At 43.3% G+C, this 22,270-nt stretch overlaps 1 protein-coding gene across 1 annotated transcript in view; it reads right to left on the bottom strand.

Moving 5' to 3' along the window:
- The window catches only part of DNAH1 (dynein axonemal heavy chain 1), a 185,706-nt gene extending 178,038 nt beyond the window's left edge, over positions 1-7,668 (bottom strand). The window contains exon 1 of the mRNA XM_060765847.2: positions 7,641-7,668. The gene's annotated coding sequence lies outside the window, so the exon portion shown is untranslated. The remainder of the gene's footprint in view (positions 1-7,640) is intronic.
- Between the last annotated feature and the right edge of the window lie 14,602 nt (positions 7,669-22,270).

The following is a 22,270-nucleotide window of genomic DNA, read 5'->3' as shown; positions in this document are numbered from 1 at the left end:
GAATCTCCAACCAACTCTGCCCCTTTGAAAGTTGGGGAAATAGCTTTCAGATTAGCTCATCATCTCCCATTTAGATAATAAACACTGAAGTTGTGGACTATGAATTCAAATAATATGGTAAAGGACAGACTATTGATGCCATAAAGAGTATGCCACCATGGAAACTTTATACATGTCAGTATTCTCACACTTATTATTATTATTATTATTAATAATAATTATTATTATTATTATTTATACCCCACTTTATCTCTTCCAAAGGGGACTCAAAGCGGTTTAACTACTTACTTACATAAAACCATTAGAATAATTTAAAATATACAAATATACTAACATTAAAAGAGCACTAAATATACACAGTATTTAAAAATTCACAGTTAAAAACCATTCAAATATATTCAATGCATATTAAAAGTTAAAACCACAGCACCCCCTGACTGAATCTTACACACTTTCATCTTTAAAAAGCATATCTGAATAAAATGGTGCTAGCCTGCTGCCAGAAGGACAGCAGGAAGAGGGCCATTCTGGCTTCCCTAGGCAGGGAGTTCCAGAGTTGAGTGGCAGCCACCGAGAAGAAAGGCCCACTCTCTCATTCCTATCAATTGAGCTTGAGATGGAGGTGGGACTGAGAGAAGGGCCTCTCCTGAAGATCTCGGAGCCCAGGCATGTTAGTACAAGGAGATGCAGTCAGCCAAATAGCCTGGACCTGAACCATCTAGGATTTTAAAGGTCAGAACCAGCACTTTGAATTGTGCCCAGAAACAGATGGGCAGCCAGTGGAGATGCTGCAAATGGGGGATGCCCACTCCCTGTAGCAAGCCCCAGTAAGCAATCTGGCTGCAGCTCTTTAGACCAACTAAAGTTTCTAAGCACTCTTCAGGGACAGCCACACGTAGAGCGTGTTACAATAATCCAGACAGGATGTGACTAAGGTTCAGTGCTGAGTCCAGGAGGACCCCCAAACTACGGACCTTTGTCTTCAGGGGAAGTGTAACCCCAACTAACATAGGCTGACTCCCTATTCTCAGATCTGTCTTATGACTGACTAGGAGCACCTCTGTCTTGTCTGGATTAACTTTCAGTTTGTTTGCCCTCATCCAGTCCATTACTGATAATAACAATAATAATAATAATAATAATAATAATAATAATAATAATAATAGTCTTTATTTATATCCCACCACCATCTCCCCGAAGAAACTCAGGGTGGCTTACAACAGACAACAGGTAAAAATGGTACAAAAGTATAAAACAAGTAACATAAAATTATAACAACCTCCATCAACACATGTAGCATAAAATCAAAATAATACAATTGTAAAACAACAGTAGATAAAACTAACTGCTGTCAATTCACAAGGTGCCAAGTGCCTGATTTCGATGGGGAAGTTCTGGTTCCGTTTGCCACTGTTAAAAGCCTTGGGGTTGTGTTGGACTCATCGCTGACGATGGAGGCCCAGATCACTGCCATAAGTAAACAGGCCTTTTTTCATCTTCGCCAGGCAAGGAAATTGGCATCCTACCTTTCGGTAGAAGCATTGGCAATGGTAATCCTCGCAACAGTCACCACTAGGTTAGGCTATTGCAATGCCTTATATGCCAGCCTTCCGAAGTCAACAACTCAGAAGATTCGGATGGTCCAAAATGCGGCGGCCAGGCTGCTAGCAGGATCATCTATAAGATTCCATATTATACCGATTCTACAACAACTGCATTGGCTACTAATAGAACATCGGATCTCTTACATGATACTGATCCTGACATTTAGAGCTCAAAATGGCCAAGGACCTTTATATGTTAGGGACCGCCTCATTCCTTTTTCCCATCAGTGGTTACCTCGATCCACCCAAGAAAATCTCCTATACATACCGGGCCCTAGGGAGGTACACCTGGAAGCTACAAGGCGTAGAGCTTTTTTGATCTATGCTCCAATTCTGTGGAACTCATTGCCTCCATATATTAGAGCAATGTCAGAGTTGCGACCTTTTGTAAAGGCACTCAAGACTTGGCTGTTTGGTTGTGCATTTAAGTAAAGTGATCAGATCTAATTTGCCAAATAGTCGCTGTTGTATGTTTTTATGTTGTATGTTTTTATATTGTATAAATGCTTTTTTAAAATTGTAAGTCGCTCGGAGCACCTTGGTGGAGAGCGACTAATTAAGAAATAAAGTGAAGTGAAGTGAAGTGAAGCTTCATATGGGCCCATTCATCTTACTCAAGGTCAAAGGCCTGTCTGAACATCCATGTTTTCAGGTTGGAATTGAAGGTTTGAAGGGTGATGGGTAATCTAACTTCTTTTGGGAGGGTATTCCGGAGCCAGGGGGCCACCACAGAGAAGGTCCTCTCTCTCATCCCACCATCTATGCTTGAGACAGTGGTGGGACAGAGAGAAAGGCCTCCCCTGTCACTCAGAGCCCGTACCAGTTCGTAGAAAGAGATAAAGTCTCAAAGATAGGTTGGACCTGAAGTGTATAGAGCTTTATAGGTAATAACTGATGACAGGTTTAGGGTCAGGACAACCTTCTTTGGCTTTAGGTGGGAAGGAGTAGCAGTTGGGTTTCATTTGCATATAGATGGCACCACACTCCAAAACTTCACATGACCTCTCCAAGTGTTTTCATGTATATGTTAAACAGAATAGGGGACTAAACAGAATGCTGAGGAGCCACAGGATAATGGCCAGGGGTTCAAACAGTAGTCCCCCAGCACCACCATCTGGGAATAACTCTCCAGGAAAAACAGAGCCACTGTAAAACATTGCTTCCCAATCCCATCCCAGTGAGACGACCCATAAGGATACCACGGTCAATCGTATCGAGAGGTCCAAGAGAACCAACAGGGACATACACCCTCTGTCTAGCAATCTGAAGTGGTCATCCACCAAGGCGACCAAAGCTGTCTCTGTTACATAGTCAGGCCTGAAACCAGATTGAAATAGTTCAATAAGCTTCTACACAAGAGGATTCCTCAACCTTTGGATCTATTATAACAGTACACGGGATCACTGCATTTCTGTGCTCACTACCCTGAAGGATACACTTTGCCTAATATAGTGCTTTCAAATGCCATCCTCTCAGGAAAAATAATATGCTGCTTAAACTTACAAGGAATACGATTGTTGAAACACCTTTCTTTCAAAACCTTAAGAATGGGATTTTATGGTCTTCGTAATGTGTGGAAATACATTTATTACAGAACCTTTGAAAAGACACCGGTGGTCCTTCCTTAACTGTCAACTGTCATCTTGAGGCATGAATTCCAACCTAAACTGTTCCTACCCAACCAGGTCTTATGAGAACTTTGACCTAAACTAATCTGTTTTTTTTAAAGCATCACATCTAAAGTTTAAATTTTATGCCTTACTGTCATGCTGACTGACATTGTAAGATGGGCCGGGAGCCATTGACCAAATAGTAAAATCTAAATGGTTTAAATAGACAAATCTGTTTTTTTTAAATGCAATCCTATGACAAGAGAGATCCTCTCACCTCTGCAGGAGTCTATTGTATATCATGCAGCTGTGGGCTGGTCTACATAGGGACCACCACATCTATGGTAGGCATCCTCAGAGGTTTTGAGGATGTTGGAAAATAGGCAAGTGAGGATTATATATCTGTGGTATGTCCAGGGTGGGAGAAAAAACTCTTGTCTGCTTGAGGCAAGTGTGAATGTTACAATTGGCCACCTTGATTAGCATTAATTAGCCTTGCAGCTTCTAAGCCTGGCTGATTGCTGCCTGGAGATCTTTTGTTGGGAGGTATTAGCTGGTCTTGATTTATTCTTGTCTGGAATTTCCATTTTCTGAGTGTTGCTCTTTACTTACTGTCCTGATCTTAGAGTTTTTTAAGCCAGATTTTGTTCATTTTAATGACTTTCACCTTTCTGTTGAATTGTCCACATGCTTGTGGATTCCAGTGGCTTCTCTGTGTATGTAGTCTGATATGGTAGTTGTTCAAGTGGTCCAGCATTTCTGTGTTCTCAAATAATATGCTGTGTCCAGGCTGGTTCATCAGGTGCTCTGCTATGGCTGACTTCTCTGGTTGAGTTAGCCTGCAGTGCCTTACATGTTCCTTGATTCGTGTTTGGGCAATGCTGCGTTTGGTGGTCCCTAAGTACACTTGCCCACAGCTTCCCCCAGGCGGCAAGAAGCCAGACCTTGAAGCTGCTAGGCCATTAAATGCTAATCAAGGTGGCCAATTGAAACATTCACACCTACCTCAAACAGTCAAGAGTTCTTTCTCCCACGCTGGGCATTATTCCACAGATATATAAACCCCACTTGAATAGTCTCCAACAAACCTCACAACCTCTGAGGATACCTGCCATAGATGCAGGTGAAACGTCAGGAGAGAATGCTTCTGGAACATGGCCATACAGCGTGGAAAACTCACAAGAAGCCCGTGATTCTGGCCATGAAAGCCTTCGACAATACATTTTCCCACCTTTATTGTCTTTTCTAGTGAGTCTCTCTTCTCGTGACAGCCTTAACACTGCAAATCTGTTTGTTATGCTGCCTTTACATTCAGCAGGGATGTCCTTCAAGTTCCATGCAACTTGCCTTGAGGCCAGGGAAGTGGCTGGTACTGATTCATACTACAGAGTCCACTTGGCCCTGTGCTGTCTGCACTGACTGTGTTCAGGGAAGAAACTTTCCCAAAATTACTTCAAAAACACTCAACTGGGGCATTCTGCAGGTCAAACAGGCACTGTGCCAAGCGAAGGAAACACTTGGAGGAACATCGGGGCCCTCCATTGACTTTCCCCCTTCTCCCACCACTCTACCCAGTATAGCCCAGTACAGCCCCAGGCGCCACCGTCGAGCACTGTGCCAAGCGAAGGAAACACTTGGAGGAACATCGGGGCCCTCCATTGACTTTCCCCCTTCTCCCACCACTCTGCCCAGTATAGCCCAGTACAGCCCCAGGCGCCACCGTCGAGCACTGTGCCAAGCGAAGGAAACACTTGGAGGAACATCGGGGCCCTCCATTGACTTTCCCCCTTCTCCCACCACTCTGCCCAGTATAGCCCAGTACAGCCCCAGGCGCCACCGTTGAGCACTGTGCCAAGCGAAGGAAACACTTGGAGGAACATCGGGGCCCTCCATTGACTTTCCCCCTTCTCCCACCACTCTACCCAGTATAGCCCAGTACAGCCCCAGGCGCCACCGTCGAGCACTGTGCCAAGCGAAGGAAACACTTGGAGGAACATCGGGGCCCTCCATTGACTTTCCCCCTTCTCCCACCACTCTGCCCAGTATAGCCCAGTACAGCCCCAGGCGCCACCGTCGAGCACTGTGCCAAGCGAAGGAAACACTTGGAGGAACATCGGGGCCCTCCATTGACTTTCCCCCTTCTCCCACCACTCTGCCCAGTATAGCCCAGTACAGCCCCAGGCGCCACCGTTGAGCACTGTGCCAAGCGAAGGAAACACTTGGAGGAACATCGGGGCCCTCCATTGACTTTCCCCCTTCTCCCACCACTCTACCCAGTATAGCCCAGTACAGCCCCAGGCGCCACCGTCGAGCACTGTGCCAAGCGAAGGAAACACTTGGAGGAACATCGGGGCCCTCCATTGACTTTCCCCCTTCTCCCACCACTCTGCCCAGTATAGCCCAGTACAGCCCCAGGCGCCACCGTTGAGCACTGTGCCAAGCGAAGGAAACACTTGGAGGAACATCGGGGCCCTCCATTGACTTTCCCCCTTCTCCCACCACTCTGCCCAGTATAGCCCAGTACAGCCCCAGGCGCCACCGTCGAGCACTGTGCCAAGCGAAGGAAACACTTGGAGGAACATCGGGGCCCTCCATTGACTTTCCCCCTTCTCCCACCACTCTGCCCAGTATAGCCCAGTACAGCCCCAGGCGCCACCGTCGAGCACTGTGCCAAGCGAAGGAAACACTTGGAGGAACATCGGGGCCCTCCATTGACTTTCCCCCTTCTCCCACCACTCTGCCCAGTATAGCCCAGTACAGCCCCAGGCGCCACCGTCGAGCACTGTGCCAAGCGAAGGAAACACTTGGAGGAACATCGGGGCCCTCCATTGACTTTCCCCCTTCTCCCACCACTCTACCCAGTATAGCCCAGTACAGCCCCAGGCGCCACCGTCGAGCACTGTGCCAAGCGAAGGAAACACTTGGAGGAACATCGGGGCCCTCCATTGACTTTCCCCCTTCTCCCACCACTCTGCCCAGTATAGCCCAGTACAGCCCCAGGCGCCACCGTCGAGCACTGTGCCAAGCGAAGGAAACACTTGGAGGAACATCGGGGCCCTCCATTGACTTTCCCCCTTCTCCCACCACTCTGCCCAGTATAGCCCAGTACAGCCCCAGGCGCCACCGTCGAGCACTGTGCCAAGCGAAGGAAACACTTGGAGGAACATCGGGGCCCTCCATTGACTTTCCCCCTTCTCCCACCACTCTGCCCAGTATAGCCCAGTACAGCCCCAGGCGCCACCGTCGAGCACTGTGCCAAGCGAAGGAAACACTTGGAGGAACATCGGGGCCCTCCATTGACTTTCCCCCTTCTCCCACCACTCTGCCCAGTATAGCCCAGTACAGCCCCAGGCGCCACCGTCGAGCACTGTGCCAAGCGAAGGAAACACTTGGAGGAACATCGGGGCCCTCCATTGACTTTCCCCCTTCTCCCACCACTCTGCCCAGTATAGCCCAGTACAGCCCCAGGCGCCACCGTCGAGCACTGTGCCAAGCGAAGGAAACACTTGGAGGAACATCGGGGCCCTCCATTGACTTTCCCCGTTCTCCCACCACTCTGCCCAGTATAGCCCAGTACAGCCCCAGGCGCCACCGTCGAGCACTGTGCCAAGCGAAGGAAACACTTGGAGGAACATCGGGGCCCTCCATTGACTTTCCCCCTTCTCCCACCACTCTGCCCAGTATAGCCCAGTACAGCCCCAGGCGCCACCGTCGAGCACTGTGCCAAGCGAAGGAAACACTTGGAGGAACATCGGGGCCCTCCATTGACTTTCCCCCTTCTCCCACCACTCTGCCCAGTATAGCCCAGTACAGCCCCAGGCGCCACCGTCGAGCACTGTGCCAAGCGAAGGAAACACTTGGAGGAACATCGGGGCCCTCCATTGACTTTCCCCCTTCTCCCACCACTCTGCCCAGTATAGCCCAGTACAGCCCCAGGCGCCACCATCGAGCACTGTGCCAAGCGAAGGAAACACTTGGAGGAACATCGGGGCCCTCCATTGACTTTCCCCCTTCTCCCACCACTCTGCCCAGTATAGCCCAGTACAGCCCCAGGCGCCACCGTCGAGCACTGTGCCAAGCGAAGGAAACACTTGGAGGAACATCGGGGCCCTCCATTGACTTTCCCCCTTCTCCCACCACTCTGCCCAGTATAGCCCAGTACAGCCCCAGGCGCCACCGTCGAGCACTGTGCCAAGCGAAGGAAACACTTGGAGGAACATCGGGGCCCTCCATTGACTTTCCCCCTTCTCCCACCACTCTGCCCAGTATAGCCCAGTACAGCCCCAGGCGCCACCGTCGAGCACTGTGCCAAGCGAAGGAAACACTTGGAGGAACATCGGGGCCCTCCATTGACTTTCCCCCTTCTCCCACCACTCTGCCCAGTATAGCCCAGTACAGCCCCAGGCGCCACCGTCGAGCTACGCACCCAGGCCCCGCTCTCCCTGCCGCCGCCGCCGCCGGGGAACCGCTCCGTCTCCAAGCCACACGACGCCTGGGACGGTTGCTAAGGGGACCGAACCACTCCAGGCATGGGGGGGGCACCCGCGTAGGGACGGTGGGCCCCCTTTTGCCCTCCGAAGTCGAGGCTTTCTTTATCACCTCCTAAATAATTCCTTTTTAAATGTCGTTTTCTTCCCCCGCTCCCAATATATTTGGTGTTTTGTTTTGCTAACAGTGATTTTTCTCTCCCTCTTATCTCCACAAACACCCCTCCGCGAGGGAGGAATTGGTAGCTTCCAAGTAAAGTTGAGAAGGCAGTTGAGCGCTTTGAGCGCCAAGAGTTGTCTGTCTCTCTGCAAAAGATTTCTGTTGACTTCATGTTTACATAAAATACATATAAATATGCTCTCTCCCCCCCCCCCCATCTCTCTTTCTCTCTCTACATATATCTATGTATATGTATATATGTATGTATAGATATAGATCTAGAGCAGTGGTTTTGGCCTTCAACTCCCAGAACTCAGAAGAGCTGGTAAACTGCTTGGGATTTCTGGGAGTTGTAGGCCAAAACACCTGGGGACCCACAGGATGAGAACCACTGCAATAGAATGTATTTAAATGTATTTATGTAGACATTAAGTCAAAAGAAAACTTTTCTAGATCTATGTATAATACACACACACTTATACACACACACACAGAGTAGAGTCTCGCTTGTCCGACCTTTGCTCATCCAGTGTTCCGTATTTATGTAGACGTGAAGTCAAAAGAAAACTTTTCTAGATCTATCTATAATACACACACACACACTTATACACACACAGACACACACACACACAGAGTAGAGTCTCGCTTGTCTGACCTTTGCTCATCCAGTGTTCTGTATTTATGTAGACGTGAAGTCAAAAGAAAACTTTTCTAGGTCTATCTAGAATACACACACATACACTTATACACACACACAGTAGAGCAGGATCCTCAAACTAAGGCCCAGGGGCTGGATGCGGCCCTCCAAGGTCATTTACCTGGCCCTCACTCAGCATCAACCTAAGTCTGAAACAACTTGAGAGCACACAACAACAACAACAATCCTATCTCATCAACCAAAAGCAGGCCCACACTTCCCACTGAAATACTAATAAGATTATATTTGTGAAAATTGTTCTTCATTTTAATTATTGTATTGTTTTAAAGTGTTTTTTTGCACTACAAATAAGATATGTGCTGTGTGCAAAGGAATTCATGCGGTTTTTTTTTTCAAATTATAATTCAGCCCTCCAACAGTTTGAGGGATTGTGAGCTGACCCTATGTTTAAAAAGTTCGAGGATCCCTGCAGTAGAGTCTCACTTGTCCGACCTTTGCTCATTCAGTGTTCTGTATTTATATAGACATGAAGTCAAAAGAAAACCTTTCTAGATCTCTCTATAATACACATACACACTTATACCTTTATATATATACTAGCCGTCCCCTGCCACGCGTTGCTGTGGTCCAGTCTGTGTATATGTGTTTTATGTGTGTATATATATGTGTGTGTATATGTGTTTGCATATATATATGTGTGTGATTTTGCGCATGTGTTGTAATGTATTTTGGGGGGTGTTGCTTTTTATGTCTCTTCTGCTGTGTTTTTTAGTGTTTTTATGAGTGATGGTCACTCGTTGACACAAAATTTGCGACCAAATTTCGTGTCAATTCGTCCAGTGGTTTTTGAGTTATGGTAATCCCACAAATGAACATTACATTTTTATTTATATATGGATATATACACACAGAGTAGAGTCTCACTTGTCCGACCTTTGCTCATCCAATGTTCTGTAATTATCCTGACAGGAAGTCAAAAGAAAACTTCTAGATCTATCTATCTATCTATCTATCTATCTATCTACATACACACACACAAATATATTCTACATTCTGTATATATAGAGAATATAGACACATACAGTAGAGTCTCGCTTATCCAACTTTCGCTCATCCAACACAGTATTGAAACAGCTGTGGATCCTCCCGCCCGGATCCACAGCTGTTTCAATACATTGAGATGTTTTGTTGCTAAATTCATAAATACAGTAATTACTACACAATGATACTGTATATTGAATTGATTTTTTTATGTCAATTTGTTGTAAAACATGATGTTTTGTTGCTTAATTTGTAAAATCATAATGTAATTTGATGTTGAATAGGCTTTTCCTTAATCCCTCCTTATTATCCAACATTATCTACCAGTCCACATGGATACCAGTTAACTGAGAGTCTACTCTCTATCTATAGTGTGTATATATGTGTGTATATTATATAGACACACAGAGAGAGTAGAGTCTACTGTGTCTGAAGACAGATAGACACAGAGTCTATATATGGTAGAGTCTACAGTAGACTATATCTACAGTGTATGTGTGTGTAGATAGACACAAAGTATGTCTATACAGCAGAGTATAGTAGATTATATACACACACACACAGCAAACTCTTAGGGCCCTTCCAGACAGATCCTATATCCCAGGATCTAATCCCAGGTTTTCTGTTTATCCCAGATTATCTAATCAGTGGTTCTGAACTTTTTTTTTTGACCAGGGACCACTTTGACCAGGGACCACTCTCCAACATTAGTACCAAAAGGGTTACAAATCCATTTTTGTTCAATTTTAGATTTGGTTTATTAGATTTATGGTTATTTGGGGTGCTGATTCAGAAAACTGCATTGGATAGACCACATCAGCTCTAGCTTCTGTTACAGAACATATGCCATCCAGTAGTCGCCATCTGCTTACCAAAGAAAACCATATTTAACAATCTTGAGCTAATGTGGTAGTAGTAATATTTTGTAGGTAGTCAGCCTCTTCCCTCCCAACATTGCCTTGGCACTATAAGAGGGCTTTGTGAGACCAGTTGCACTCATTGCCACGTAGTTTCGTGGCAAAGGTGTAGTAATGGTGAGGTCGCGGACCATATTTTCATTCTTGCAGATCACCGGTGGTCCACGAATCGCAGGTTGGGAACCACTGAGATAAATGGTTGCTTGAGTGTTACTCTTAAACATAAGCCTAACTGATACTGTATCCCATACTATACCATATCAAACCACAAAATCTATATTAATTTGCTATTAAAATTGAAATATATTATTTTTTATTAATTTATACTCCGCTTTTTCCCCCATCAGGGATTCAAAGCGACTAACAACAAGGTATAAAACATATAGGTACATTAGGACAAAAAGGAAATAGACATAATTACTTCATTTAATATAGTAATTAAAAGCAAATAAAGACAAACTTAAATTAATCTAATGGAATTGTACTGTTATGCTACCTTTTAAAAAAACACATTTTTTTTTATTTTTTTGCTTCAACATTCTGGTTGCATGAATCTACTGTGCAATATTATAAGAAAAGAGATTCTACTTAATTATTAGGGAAACCTTCCTGATGGTGAGAGCTGTTCAAACTTCCTCAGAGGCTATGCCATGAGGCTTTTAAACGGAGATTGGAGGGCTTTCTCCCAGGAGTTCTTTAGTTATCTATTCCTACACAGTAGGGACCTTAACTAAATGGTCTTGTAGTCCCTTCCAATTTTGTGAGTAAAATTGTGAGCAAAAGCAAAGTAACCGAGATAAGCGTATTCTAAAGTTACACAGGAAGCAATGAATGTGAAATATGCACCACAAATAGAATGGAAAAACAGGACTTTAATGTGGTGTCGAAAGCTTTCGTGGCCAGAATTACTGGGTTGCTGTGAGTTTACCAGGCTGTATGCCCATGTTCCAGAAGCATTCTCTCCTGACATTTCACCCATATCTATGGCAGGCACCCTCAGAGGTTGTGAAATCTGTTGGAAACTAGGCAAGTGGGATTTATATATCTGTGGAATGTCTAGGATGGGAGAAAAAACTTGTCTGTTGGAGGCAAGTGCGAAAGTTGCAATTGGCCACCTTGATTACCATTGAATAGCCTTACAGGACTTCAATGGTTAGGTAGAGTTGGAACTTTTACCAGGTGTCATTTGTCATGCAAGTAGCTTTTCTTAAAATCCCTCTTCTGTACAGCTATTAAAAGGGACACAACCCTGTCCTCTTTGGTGTCTTCTTGCCATGGTTGTTGAGTGTAGAACTGCTGTTGAAGGCTGTAGTCCTGAGGGTAAATCTTATCACACATCCAAACTTTCTGAGAAAACATGAGTACGATTGCCCTGTATGGGGACATCCTTCATATTTGGCTTTAGGGCTTGTACAGAACATGAAATTGGACTATCCTTTCACTTTTAGTGAATTGCACCGTTTGAGCACTTAGCTATCAATTTGTTTGTGACAGTTTCCATCTTACGGATTCAAGGGATTTATAGCTGAAGAATGCAATGTAGTTCAAGCAATTGCACTAGGAACAAATTCTACATGCCCCATCAAACTATGAACTCCAGGAAAAGAGCTATAATTGGGCAGTATGGATCCACTACATATCAATATAAATGAGAAACAGTTACAGAAATTGGGTTGTTGTAGCTTTTTCAGGCTATGTTCTAGAAGCATTCCCTCCTGATGTTTTGCCTACATCTATGGCAGGCATCATCAGAAGTTGTGATGCCTGCCATATATGCAGGCGAAACATCAGGAGATAATGCTTCTAGAACATGGCTATACAGTCCGAAAAACCTACAACAACCCAGTGATTCTGGCCATGAAAGCCTTTGACAATACACAGTTACAGAAATAAAACCTATGTGATCCCTTCATGATGTGGAGCTAGTCACAACAGATTTCTATATATAAAAAAGAACTTGCAAAAGAGCATGACAGGCAGGAAACGAATGCAGACTATGAGGTTTATGATATAGCCATGATTCATCCATAGTGGGATTTCAAATTTGAAAGGATGGCTTTGTTATTTAGTTATTGGGACTGGCAGCTTGGCCACATGAGGGCAGTGAAAATCACCCAATGAGCAATATCCATTTTCTTTGGGTTACAGTACTTTTCTTAATAAAGGGTCTAGCAATCATGGTCAGAGAGTAAGGTGCATACCTTAATGAAGTGAGCAAGGAAGAACATGGTCTTGTTTGGTGCTATGATATAAAACAAACCCCTTTCACTTGAAATCTAGAAGGCAGAAACATTTTTGTTTTGAATGGCAATTCTCCAAGAACACCAACTCTGATGTGTTTCCCATTATCAGGGAAATGGAACTCAGTAAATGGAGCCATCCTTTGGAATATTTCCTATGATACCTGCAAGCATTTACATCTACACTGCCAGGGCACAGCATACATTACAATGTATGTGCCTTTATTCCTTAATCGTTTTGTAATTTCCACAGCAGCCTGACATGGATTCCCCTCCTGAAAGGCAGCAAAGGATTGTTAGATGAGCCCAGGTTGAATACAGCCCCTGTGGAATATCCAGGTGATTTATCCGAGACCCTTCAAAGCCTAAATTCACAGCAAGTCTCTTCTGTCTGTGTGGTTCATCTCATCCAATTTTAACTGTGTGTTTCAAGGCTTGAGACAAAATGCTTCACTGAGTCAGAAGATTAAAGCATAGAAGTTTAACTAGCAGGGAGTTCACGAAGCTATTGGGCCATAGCAGACCCAACAGTTTTGTGATTGGCAGGTAAATAAATGTCTGTGCCTATGATTGCATTCTCATACTCCCTGGCCTTTACTAAGCACCAAATTTCATGTCCTATAAGACATGAGTTGCATGTAGATCCTACGGAGGGATCCACCAGCAAACAGGCTGTAACCATTTACTATCTCTACCCTTTATTGTGAGGCTCATTTCTACCTATTTGAGTCTGTTGAGTCTTTTTAAAGTATTGATACCAAAATCCCAAATACCTCAAACCCCAACATTTTCCACATAGGTGGCTAAGACAGTGACACCTTTACTTTTTGATGGTTCGATATACCCAAACTTTGATTTATTCACAAAATTGTTAAAAATATTGTCTATATATTTGCCTTCAGGTCAAGTTTATTAGATATATCTGAAATGTCATTGAATTTTGTGTTTAAACTTGGCTCCCATTTCCAGGATACATTTTGTTTATGCAACTATTCCAAAATCTAAACAAAAACTGAAATATGAAACACCAGTATTTTGGATAACAAATACTCAACCTGTATTACGTCAGCAGGGCAATAAAAGTAGTAGCTATCAGAACCTTGCACTGTATGTAGCTCTGAAAGGTACAAGATCTCTCAAAAAGTCTAGAAATATCTCCTTAGCTTCCCAGCTGATTGTTCTCAAGCCAAGTCTCCTGCTCGAAGGTATCTCTTCAGCATGTTTGACTGGCTTATTCTTTCCAATGTATCCTGGAAAAAGCAGAACCTTCCTTTCAAAGATGGGTTACATCTTTAGAGAAACTGAGGGCCCATCCAGACAGAACCTTTATTGTGGTATCTACCACAATAAAAGAGGGGCTGTCCAGACAACGTTCTGGACAGTCCTGAATTAATTTGCTACAGATGTTCTCTTGGGCTAGTCCTGAGAGAATGTTTGAACACCACCCCAAAAAGCGTGCGCTTTCTGGGGTGGGTGTGGACAGGCCCCAGAAACATCCACGTTTTTAATGTGGATGCTTCTGGGATAAAGGCCTGTGTGGATTCAGCCAGAGTTTTGGCTTGTACGCATGTTTATAAGCATGGAACATATATAAGTATGGAGCCTGTTGGCGGAGTATGGATTTATACTGCAGTGCATCATGCATGAGTTTGCCCTTGGAGACTACTCAAACAGTACAGCTGTTAGGGAGGGCAAGAGTATAGTTAGATACTGAGAAGTGTTGAAAGAACTCCACTTGCTTTTTCTTTGTTTCTGGGTACAATTCAAAGTGCTATTTCCAAGGTTTAAGGCCGTACTTATTTGAGAGTAAGTGTCATTGAAAACAATATATGAATAGACACGTCTCGTTTTGCAGTTCATGGCTCGGGATTTCAGTATCTCAAGAGCTCTCTTCTCTCATGAACCTGACTCTGCATGAAGAGTAGCACACGGGAGGCCCTTCTGCCATCACCCCTCCTCAGCAATGCAAGATGTAAAAAAAGGACAGAGCTGTTGAACTTTGGAGAGTTGTATAAGAAAAGGATTTTCTACCTCTGTAACTGGAGGGCACTTCTGTCCTCTTTTACATCCAGGCATCCTAGATATTTGAGTTCTAAATTCTAAACTGCTTTGAGACAAAAATCTGCCAGGTTGACTTGTCAAAAGGTACAGTGCTTCCCACTTTCCTTTCATTTGTGTGCTGTGTTATACAGCCAGCCCACCACATTCACTGGTATTAGGGGCACAGAACCCCCATGAATGTGAAAAACCAAGCATTTAAAGATTGCTATTCTTATTATCTAGTGCAGTGTTTCTCAACCTGGGGGTTGGAACCCCTGGGGGGTTGCGAGGGAGGTGTCAGAGGGGTCGCCAAAGACCATCAGAAAACACAGTATTTTCTGTTGGTCATGGGGGTTCTATGTGGGAAGTTTGGCACAATTCTATTGTTGATGGGGTTCAGAATGCTCTTTGATTGTAGGTGAACTTAAATCCCAGCAACTACACCTCCCAAATGTCAAGGTCTATTATCCCCAAACTCCATCAGTGTTCACATCTGGGCATATTGAGTATTCGTGCCATGATTTGTCCAGCTCCATCACTGCTCCCTAGATGTAGGTGAACTACAAGCCCAAAATGCAAAGTCAATGCCCACCAAACTCTTCCTGTATTTTCTGTTTTTTCATGGGAGTTCTGTGTGCCAAGTTTGGTTCAATTCCATCATTGGTGAAGTTCATAATGCTCTCTGATTGTGGGTTAACTATAAATCCCAGCAACTACAACTCCCAAATGACAAAATTACCTCCCCCCACCCCCCAATCCCACCAGTATTAAAATTTGGGCATATCAGGTATTTGTATCAAATTTAGTCCAGTGAATGAAAATACATCCTTCATATCAAATATTTACATTACAATTCATAACAGTAGCAAAATTACAGTTACAAAGTAGCAATGAAAATAATGTTATGGCTGGGGTCACCACAACATGAGAAACTGTATTAAGGGGTCGCAGCAGAAGGAAGGTTGAGAACCACTGGTCTATTGGCTATTATCTTTATTGGTATTATATACATCTCTAAATTTATATTATTGATTCCTTTTTTACCTGAGACAACCCCTCTCTGGGAATTTTGAGCTATTCCAACATGACTCTGTGGTCAATTTTTATTGAATGCTAACCATTATACTTGCAGACTCAGAGAGAACATTTCAATGAAAAACATGAATAATCACATCCATAAAAGTCAAAACGACAAATGTGGAGGGCTAACTGTACATTTATTATATGTATATTGTTTCCCACATTTGATACAATTTGTCTTTCTTCCTTCAGATTATCCAATTTATTTCTTTTTGTTCAAGTCTTTCACTCATAGATCTAAAAAGATATTTAAAACTGTTTCAAATAAATAAAAATAGTATAAACCAGACTGTTCGCGTTTAATCTATGCTGTTTTATTCTCTTAACAGATTCATTTTCATCAGTGGAAGTAATATAATAAATGAGTATATCTGGCTAATAAATAATCTAGACTGTGTGTCTATGTTCCATAGGCCTAGAAGTTAAATGATGAGTAAATGTCATCATTGATGTACTTATTTAATCAACGCAAATAATCACAGAAGGTTCAGGAGGGGTTTCAAGGACTCTGTAAAAGAACAGGAGGTGAAAAAGAAATTAGTTGTTTGCCTGGCCCTTATTTTATATGCTTTAAAATAACAAATCCAGTGCTATGGGTTACATTTTTATTGGCTCCTGTCATCATTTGTATTTTGTGTAGTAGGAGTAGTACTGTACCAAATTTGAATGCTGACATTTTATGTCCACCATATAATTTGCCCTGCAGAGGTGGGTGTGATTGCTAGGGCTGTGAGGAGTAGCAAGGCTTCCATTTTTATCACTACCCTTATATTCTCACCCACAAGGTGTGGTGTTAATCTGGAGTCAACCTCACACATTATGGCAATAGCCTTAAAAATACTTCTGACTTTTGCGTAATCATTAGATCAAAAATAACCCAGTGTTGTGAGGTGGAGAAGAGAAGGCTATTTATAGAGCTGTTCGGTTTGGTTCCTTCTGATTAATTTATTTTTGAAATGACAACAGGCCAATATAATGACAGTGCTTCCAAAGTTAATTAGCACCAACCTTTCTCCTTCCATTCCTCACACCCCCTTCCTTGTGTGCCATCTTTCTTCACAGTACATGAAATTTTATGCATACATTGTTAATCTTTCAAGAGCCACTGGAATATGTCACTTTTCTTTTAGAGTATAAACCTATTCTGTATGCTTTTTGCTTCGACTTTTAGATATTTACTTATTTTTTAAGTAACTTCAAGCAGTGCGGAGGTGTATTATCCATGCTGCTGATGATACACCTTGCTGCCTAGCTCTCTGTGTGGATCCGAAATACAGGTTTGGAGCTTTTCAGACTAAATTCTCCCACCATCATTAACACTACCACCAGGCCTGTAGCGAGGGGGTGGTTTTAGGGGTTCAAACCCTCCCCGAAATGTTTCAGATTTTTTTAAAAAAACTGGTTTACTCATGAATTTTAACTGGTTAACCAAATCCTCATGCTAAGTCTATGAGATGCAAAAAATTAAGAGTCCCTCCAGAACTGTAAGCACTATCTCAAGCAAATATTGACAATTTCTTCACACTGTCATTACTTGCAGCAATAGCCGATGTAGTGAAGCAACCAAGTTGGGTGTGTGTGTGTTGAAGGCCAGACTTGGTGGAGGTGGTTGACAGGGGCAGAGCTGCAGGCTAGTGAAGGCTGCTCTGCCCTCTGCTGTGCTCTTTGCTTCAGCGTGAGCTAGGAGGCAGGTTTCAACCCCCCCCCCCCCCCCCGAAATTTTCAACCCTCCCCGAAATTTTCAACCCCTCCCCAAATTTTCACACACACCCCCACCAAAATTGTCAACCCTCCCCGAAATTTTTTTCTGGCTACGGCCCTGACTACCACCATCACCATTCTAAATCTGTAGAAGAGATACAGGACTCCATCTCATCAGCCTGTTGTCTCAGAGCAGCTGTGTTGTTGAAGCAAATGGAAACGTACTGGTATAGAAACAAGCATTATCACATTTCTCTCCAGTGGCTTTATGGTGTTGTTTTGGCAATGCATGGACCCATGGTCACTCTTCTGCACCGCTTAGTTGAGTCTGCCTTCCTACCTATGTATATCCTATGCAATGTTTTGATTTTTTAAAAATTAACTTTTGTTGCAATTGTATTTACTTAGGCGATCCCTCATTGTCTGAGTAGGATGGCTTTCCAAGTGCAGTGTCTTGGCAGTGGATACAGAGGAGACTGTGAAGCTCTATTCTTGACCACAGTGAGATCATTGGTTTCCAGGTGGAAGGTGGTCCCAGTCAGGGTTGGCTAGAAGCGCCTTCCTCTTAGCACATTTCTCCCTTTCACCCTCCATTTGTGTTTCTTCAAATTCCACAGCATTGCTGGTCACAGCTGACTTCCAGTTCGAGTGCTCAAGCGCCACTTCTCGATATCTATGCCACAATTTTTAAGGTTAGCTTTAAGCCCATCTTTAAATCTCTTTTTCTGCCCACCAACCTTCTGTTTTCCATTCTTGAGTCGGGAATATAGTAACTGCTTTGGGAGAAGATGATCGGGCATTCGAACAACGTGACTAGTTCAGCAGAGTTGATGGCGCAGAAGCATTGCTTCAATGCTGGTCATCTTTGCTTCTCCCAGCATGTTGACATTTGTCCACCTGTCTTCCCAAAAGATTTGCAGGATTTTTCGAAGGCTACGCTAATGGAATTGTGCCAGGAGTTGAATATGATGCCTGTAGATAGTCCATGTTTTGCAGGCATATAACAAGATTGGGAGGACAATAGCTTTATAAACCTTGGTATTCCTACAGATGCCGCAATTGTAAAATTATAGCAAAATGATAAAATAAAAAGAAAAGAAATATAAAGTGAAAGAAAACGAGAACCTATCCTGGCTGTGAATAATGAGCTGGGGGCAGGGGAGGAGGGGGAGGAGAATCATACCCACTCATGCTGCGTGACTGCCAGAATATTGTAAGTGTAGCAGAAGGAACAGTATTGAAACAGCAGTGATGTTGGGAGTCATTGACTGGTTTTTCTGTCAATGAAAAGATGTACTCTACTAATGACTGAAATGCAAAGCAGCATCAGGGAGATCCAACATCATATGCCAAAGACACTATTATCCTGCTGTAATTGTGGTTTAGCTGCAACCCGGCTTTTGCGCTTTCTTCTTTCACCTTGATTAGAAGGCTCCTCAGCTCCTCCTCGCTTTCAGCCATCAGAGTGGTGTCATCTGCATATCTGAGGTTGTTAATGTTTCTTCCAGCAATTTTCACCCCAGCTTTGCATTCATCCAGCCCCGCACATCGCATGATGTGTTCTGCATACAAGTTAAAAAGGTTGGGTGAGAGTATGCAGCCTTGCCGGACGCCTTTCCCAATCCTGAACCAGTCTGTTGTTCCGTGGTCAGTTCTGACTGTTGCTACTTGGTCCTTGTACAGATTCCTCAGGAGAGAGACAAGGTGGCTTGGGATGCCCATCCCACTAAGAACTTGCCACAGTTTATTATGATCCACACAGTCAAAGGCTTTAGATTAGTCAATGAAGCAGAAGTAGATGTTTTTCTGAAACTCCCTGCCTTTCTCCATTAAAAAAACCAAGATTATGGCAACAAGAATGACTGACAACTGGAAAATAGAGGGAGAAACCGTGGAGGCCGTGACAGACTTTGTATTTCTAGGTGCAAAGATTACTGCAGATGCAGACTGTGGCCAGGAAATCAGAAGACGCTTACTTCTTGGGAGGAGAGCAATGTCCAATCTCGATAAAATAGTAAAGAGTAGAGACATCAGACTGGCAACAAAGATCCGCCTAGTCAAAGCCATGGTATTCCCTGTAGTAACCTACGGATGTGAGAGCTGGACCTTAGGGAAGGCTGAGCGAAGGAAGATCGATGCTTTTGAGCTGTGGTGCTGGAGGAAAGTTCTGAGAGTGCCTTGGACTGCGAGAAGATCCAACCAGTCCATCCTCCAGGAAATAAAGCCCGACTGCTCACTGGAGGGAAAGATACTAGAGACAAAGTTGAAGTACTTTGGCCACATCATGAGGAGACAGGAAAGCCTAGAGAAGACAATTATGCTGGGGAAAGTGGAAGGAAAAAGGAAGAGGGGCCGACCAAGGGCAAGATGGATGGATGGCATCCTTGAAGTGACCGGACTGACCTTGAGGGAGCTGGGGGTGGTAACGGCCGACAGGGAGCTCTGGCGTGGGCTGGTCCATGAGGTCACGAAGAGTCGGAGACGACTGAACGAATAAACAACAACAAAATTGTGGTTTTCCAGCCTTGTGTGATAACGCTTTCTGAGTCTGTGTTGGTAGTCTTTCCAGCACCTGGGAGGGCAAATTAAAGGCAGATTAGAAAGTTTAAAAGCGATCTCAGAAAGCAACTATGATGCTCATGGAATATGCTTATCTCCATATTGCTCTTTTATGTGGATGAGTAATGCACCCTGTGTTAACTCTGCCATGGTTATTTGTGATTTTGTAGAAAACTGATCAGGTGTAAAAGGGTTTGGCTCAGGCACACTGTGGAGCTTTCATTTAATGAATGAGTCTTTACTTGTTTTTATGTAGTTCCTGCATATTATGAATTAGCCATTAGTGAATTGATATCCTTTTATGACTAGTATTGGAACTAGTCCTCCAGAATCAGACACAGGGAGTATGCCTTTCCAGATTGTGTTGGACAACAACTCTCATCAGCCCTAACCAAGATAAACAAATCTGAAGGATGTTGGGAATCACAGTCCAACAACATTTGGAAGGCAACATATTCTCCAACTGTGCCCAGAAATAATCTAACTAATAAGTGCGGGACTTGTGCTTCTCTGTCTTGTTTGGATCCAATAACCTCAAAATTATAGTACTTGGGAACTGTATTTTTATGACACCCTAAAAGAGACAGAAATCTGTCCTATGAAAATATGAATATATGGTGAGAGCAGTACAATGCAGTAAAGTACATTTTCACAAAAGACCTTGATTTTGCATACCAGCCAACATGAAATCTGCCTGTCCATGCCACTTGCTTCCTCTCCCACTATGAGGAGCTACACTCCCACATAACGAAAACAAGCATACATATTTTATTTGACAAGTGTTAGAGGGTATACTGTTAGAGCTTTCTTCGCAGTTTTTGCTCCCCCTAAGGCATAGCTAAATAAAGATATAAGAGAGGGTATGCAACAAGAGAACCATAACTGCTTCCACACACCATGTTAAGGTGATAGCATAGTCATTATGTTACACTAACTTGGAGGAAACAGATCACATCCTGGCCTAATCATGTCAAACATTTTCTGTGATGCACCTCTAACATTAAAGTATGCATGCATAATTGTGATAGTTGTCCCCCAGCCTGGCTCTGCAGACTTAAGACTGGTGACTGAAGGACAGAATAAAGAAGCCCATTTCCTCAGTTGCCAAGTGGTCATATCAAAATAGCAGAACAAGAGTTTACCCATTCCAGTTAAAGGTTTAGTTGCCAGGTGATTTGAGGTTAGGAATGTCTGAGTCAGGCATCAAGATCCAAGCAAATAACCAGTGAAGAATGATTATCACTTGTTAATTTCCTGTTCCTTAACACTGGCTCTCTTGTTTGAATAGTTAAGCTAGAGGTTAAAAATTAATGCCTTGAGAAGCTAGCACTTCCCCCTCCACCTCTTTAATCTGCATTTTTACTGAGGCTGGATCTACATTGCCATATAATCCAGATTATCAAAGCAGATGATCCATATTATCTGCTTTGAATTGGATTAAATGAGTCTACACTGTCATACAATCTAGTTCAAAGCACATAATCTGGATTTTATATGGCAGTGTAGATGGGGCCTGAGATGCTTCTCAGGCCCCTTCTGCACTGCCATATAATCCAGATTATGAAAGCATGTAATCCACATTATCTGCTTTGAATTGATTCTATGAATCATACACTGCCATATAATTCAGTTCAAAGGAGATAATCTGAATTGTATATGGCTGGCATATAAAATGCAGATTATTTGCTTTGAACTGGATTATATGGTCGTGTACTCATATAATCCAGTTCAAAGCAGATATTGTAGATTATCTTTTAGAAAAGCATGACATTTTAGAGATAATCATCTTTCAGAAAATGGCATTTATAACCTTTTAGAGAAGAGCTAAAAACCTGTTTGAGTAGACTCTTCTTAAGTGGTATACAACCAAATGTAATTATGCATGGCAATTGGGTTCTGTTCTTAGACCGAATAACCTATTGTCTCTGATCTGTTAGGAAACAGAGAATATGCCATTGCATAAAAACAGCAGTTCTTCAGAAGTGTTTTTCAGTGCCCAAAATATATATTTACTTTTCCATAAACAACTTGTTTTATATTATACACTCAAGAGACAAAATGAAGTAGACTTTGATTTAAAAAAACATATTTGGTTGACCTTCATGTGTTCAGCATACACAGGTACACAACTTATCAGTCATGTACAGATATGTTTGAGATACTTTCTGTGCCA

Source organism: Anolis sagrei, chromosome 2 (genome assembly GCF_037176765.1).
Source record: "Anolis sagrei isolate rAnoSag1 chromosome 2, rAnoSag1.mat, whole genome shotgun sequence".
NCBI lineage: Eukaryota > Metazoa > Chordata > Lepidosauria > Squamata > Dactyloidae > Anolis > Anolis sagrei.
This window is presented reverse-complemented; position numbering and strand designations above follow the sequence as displayed.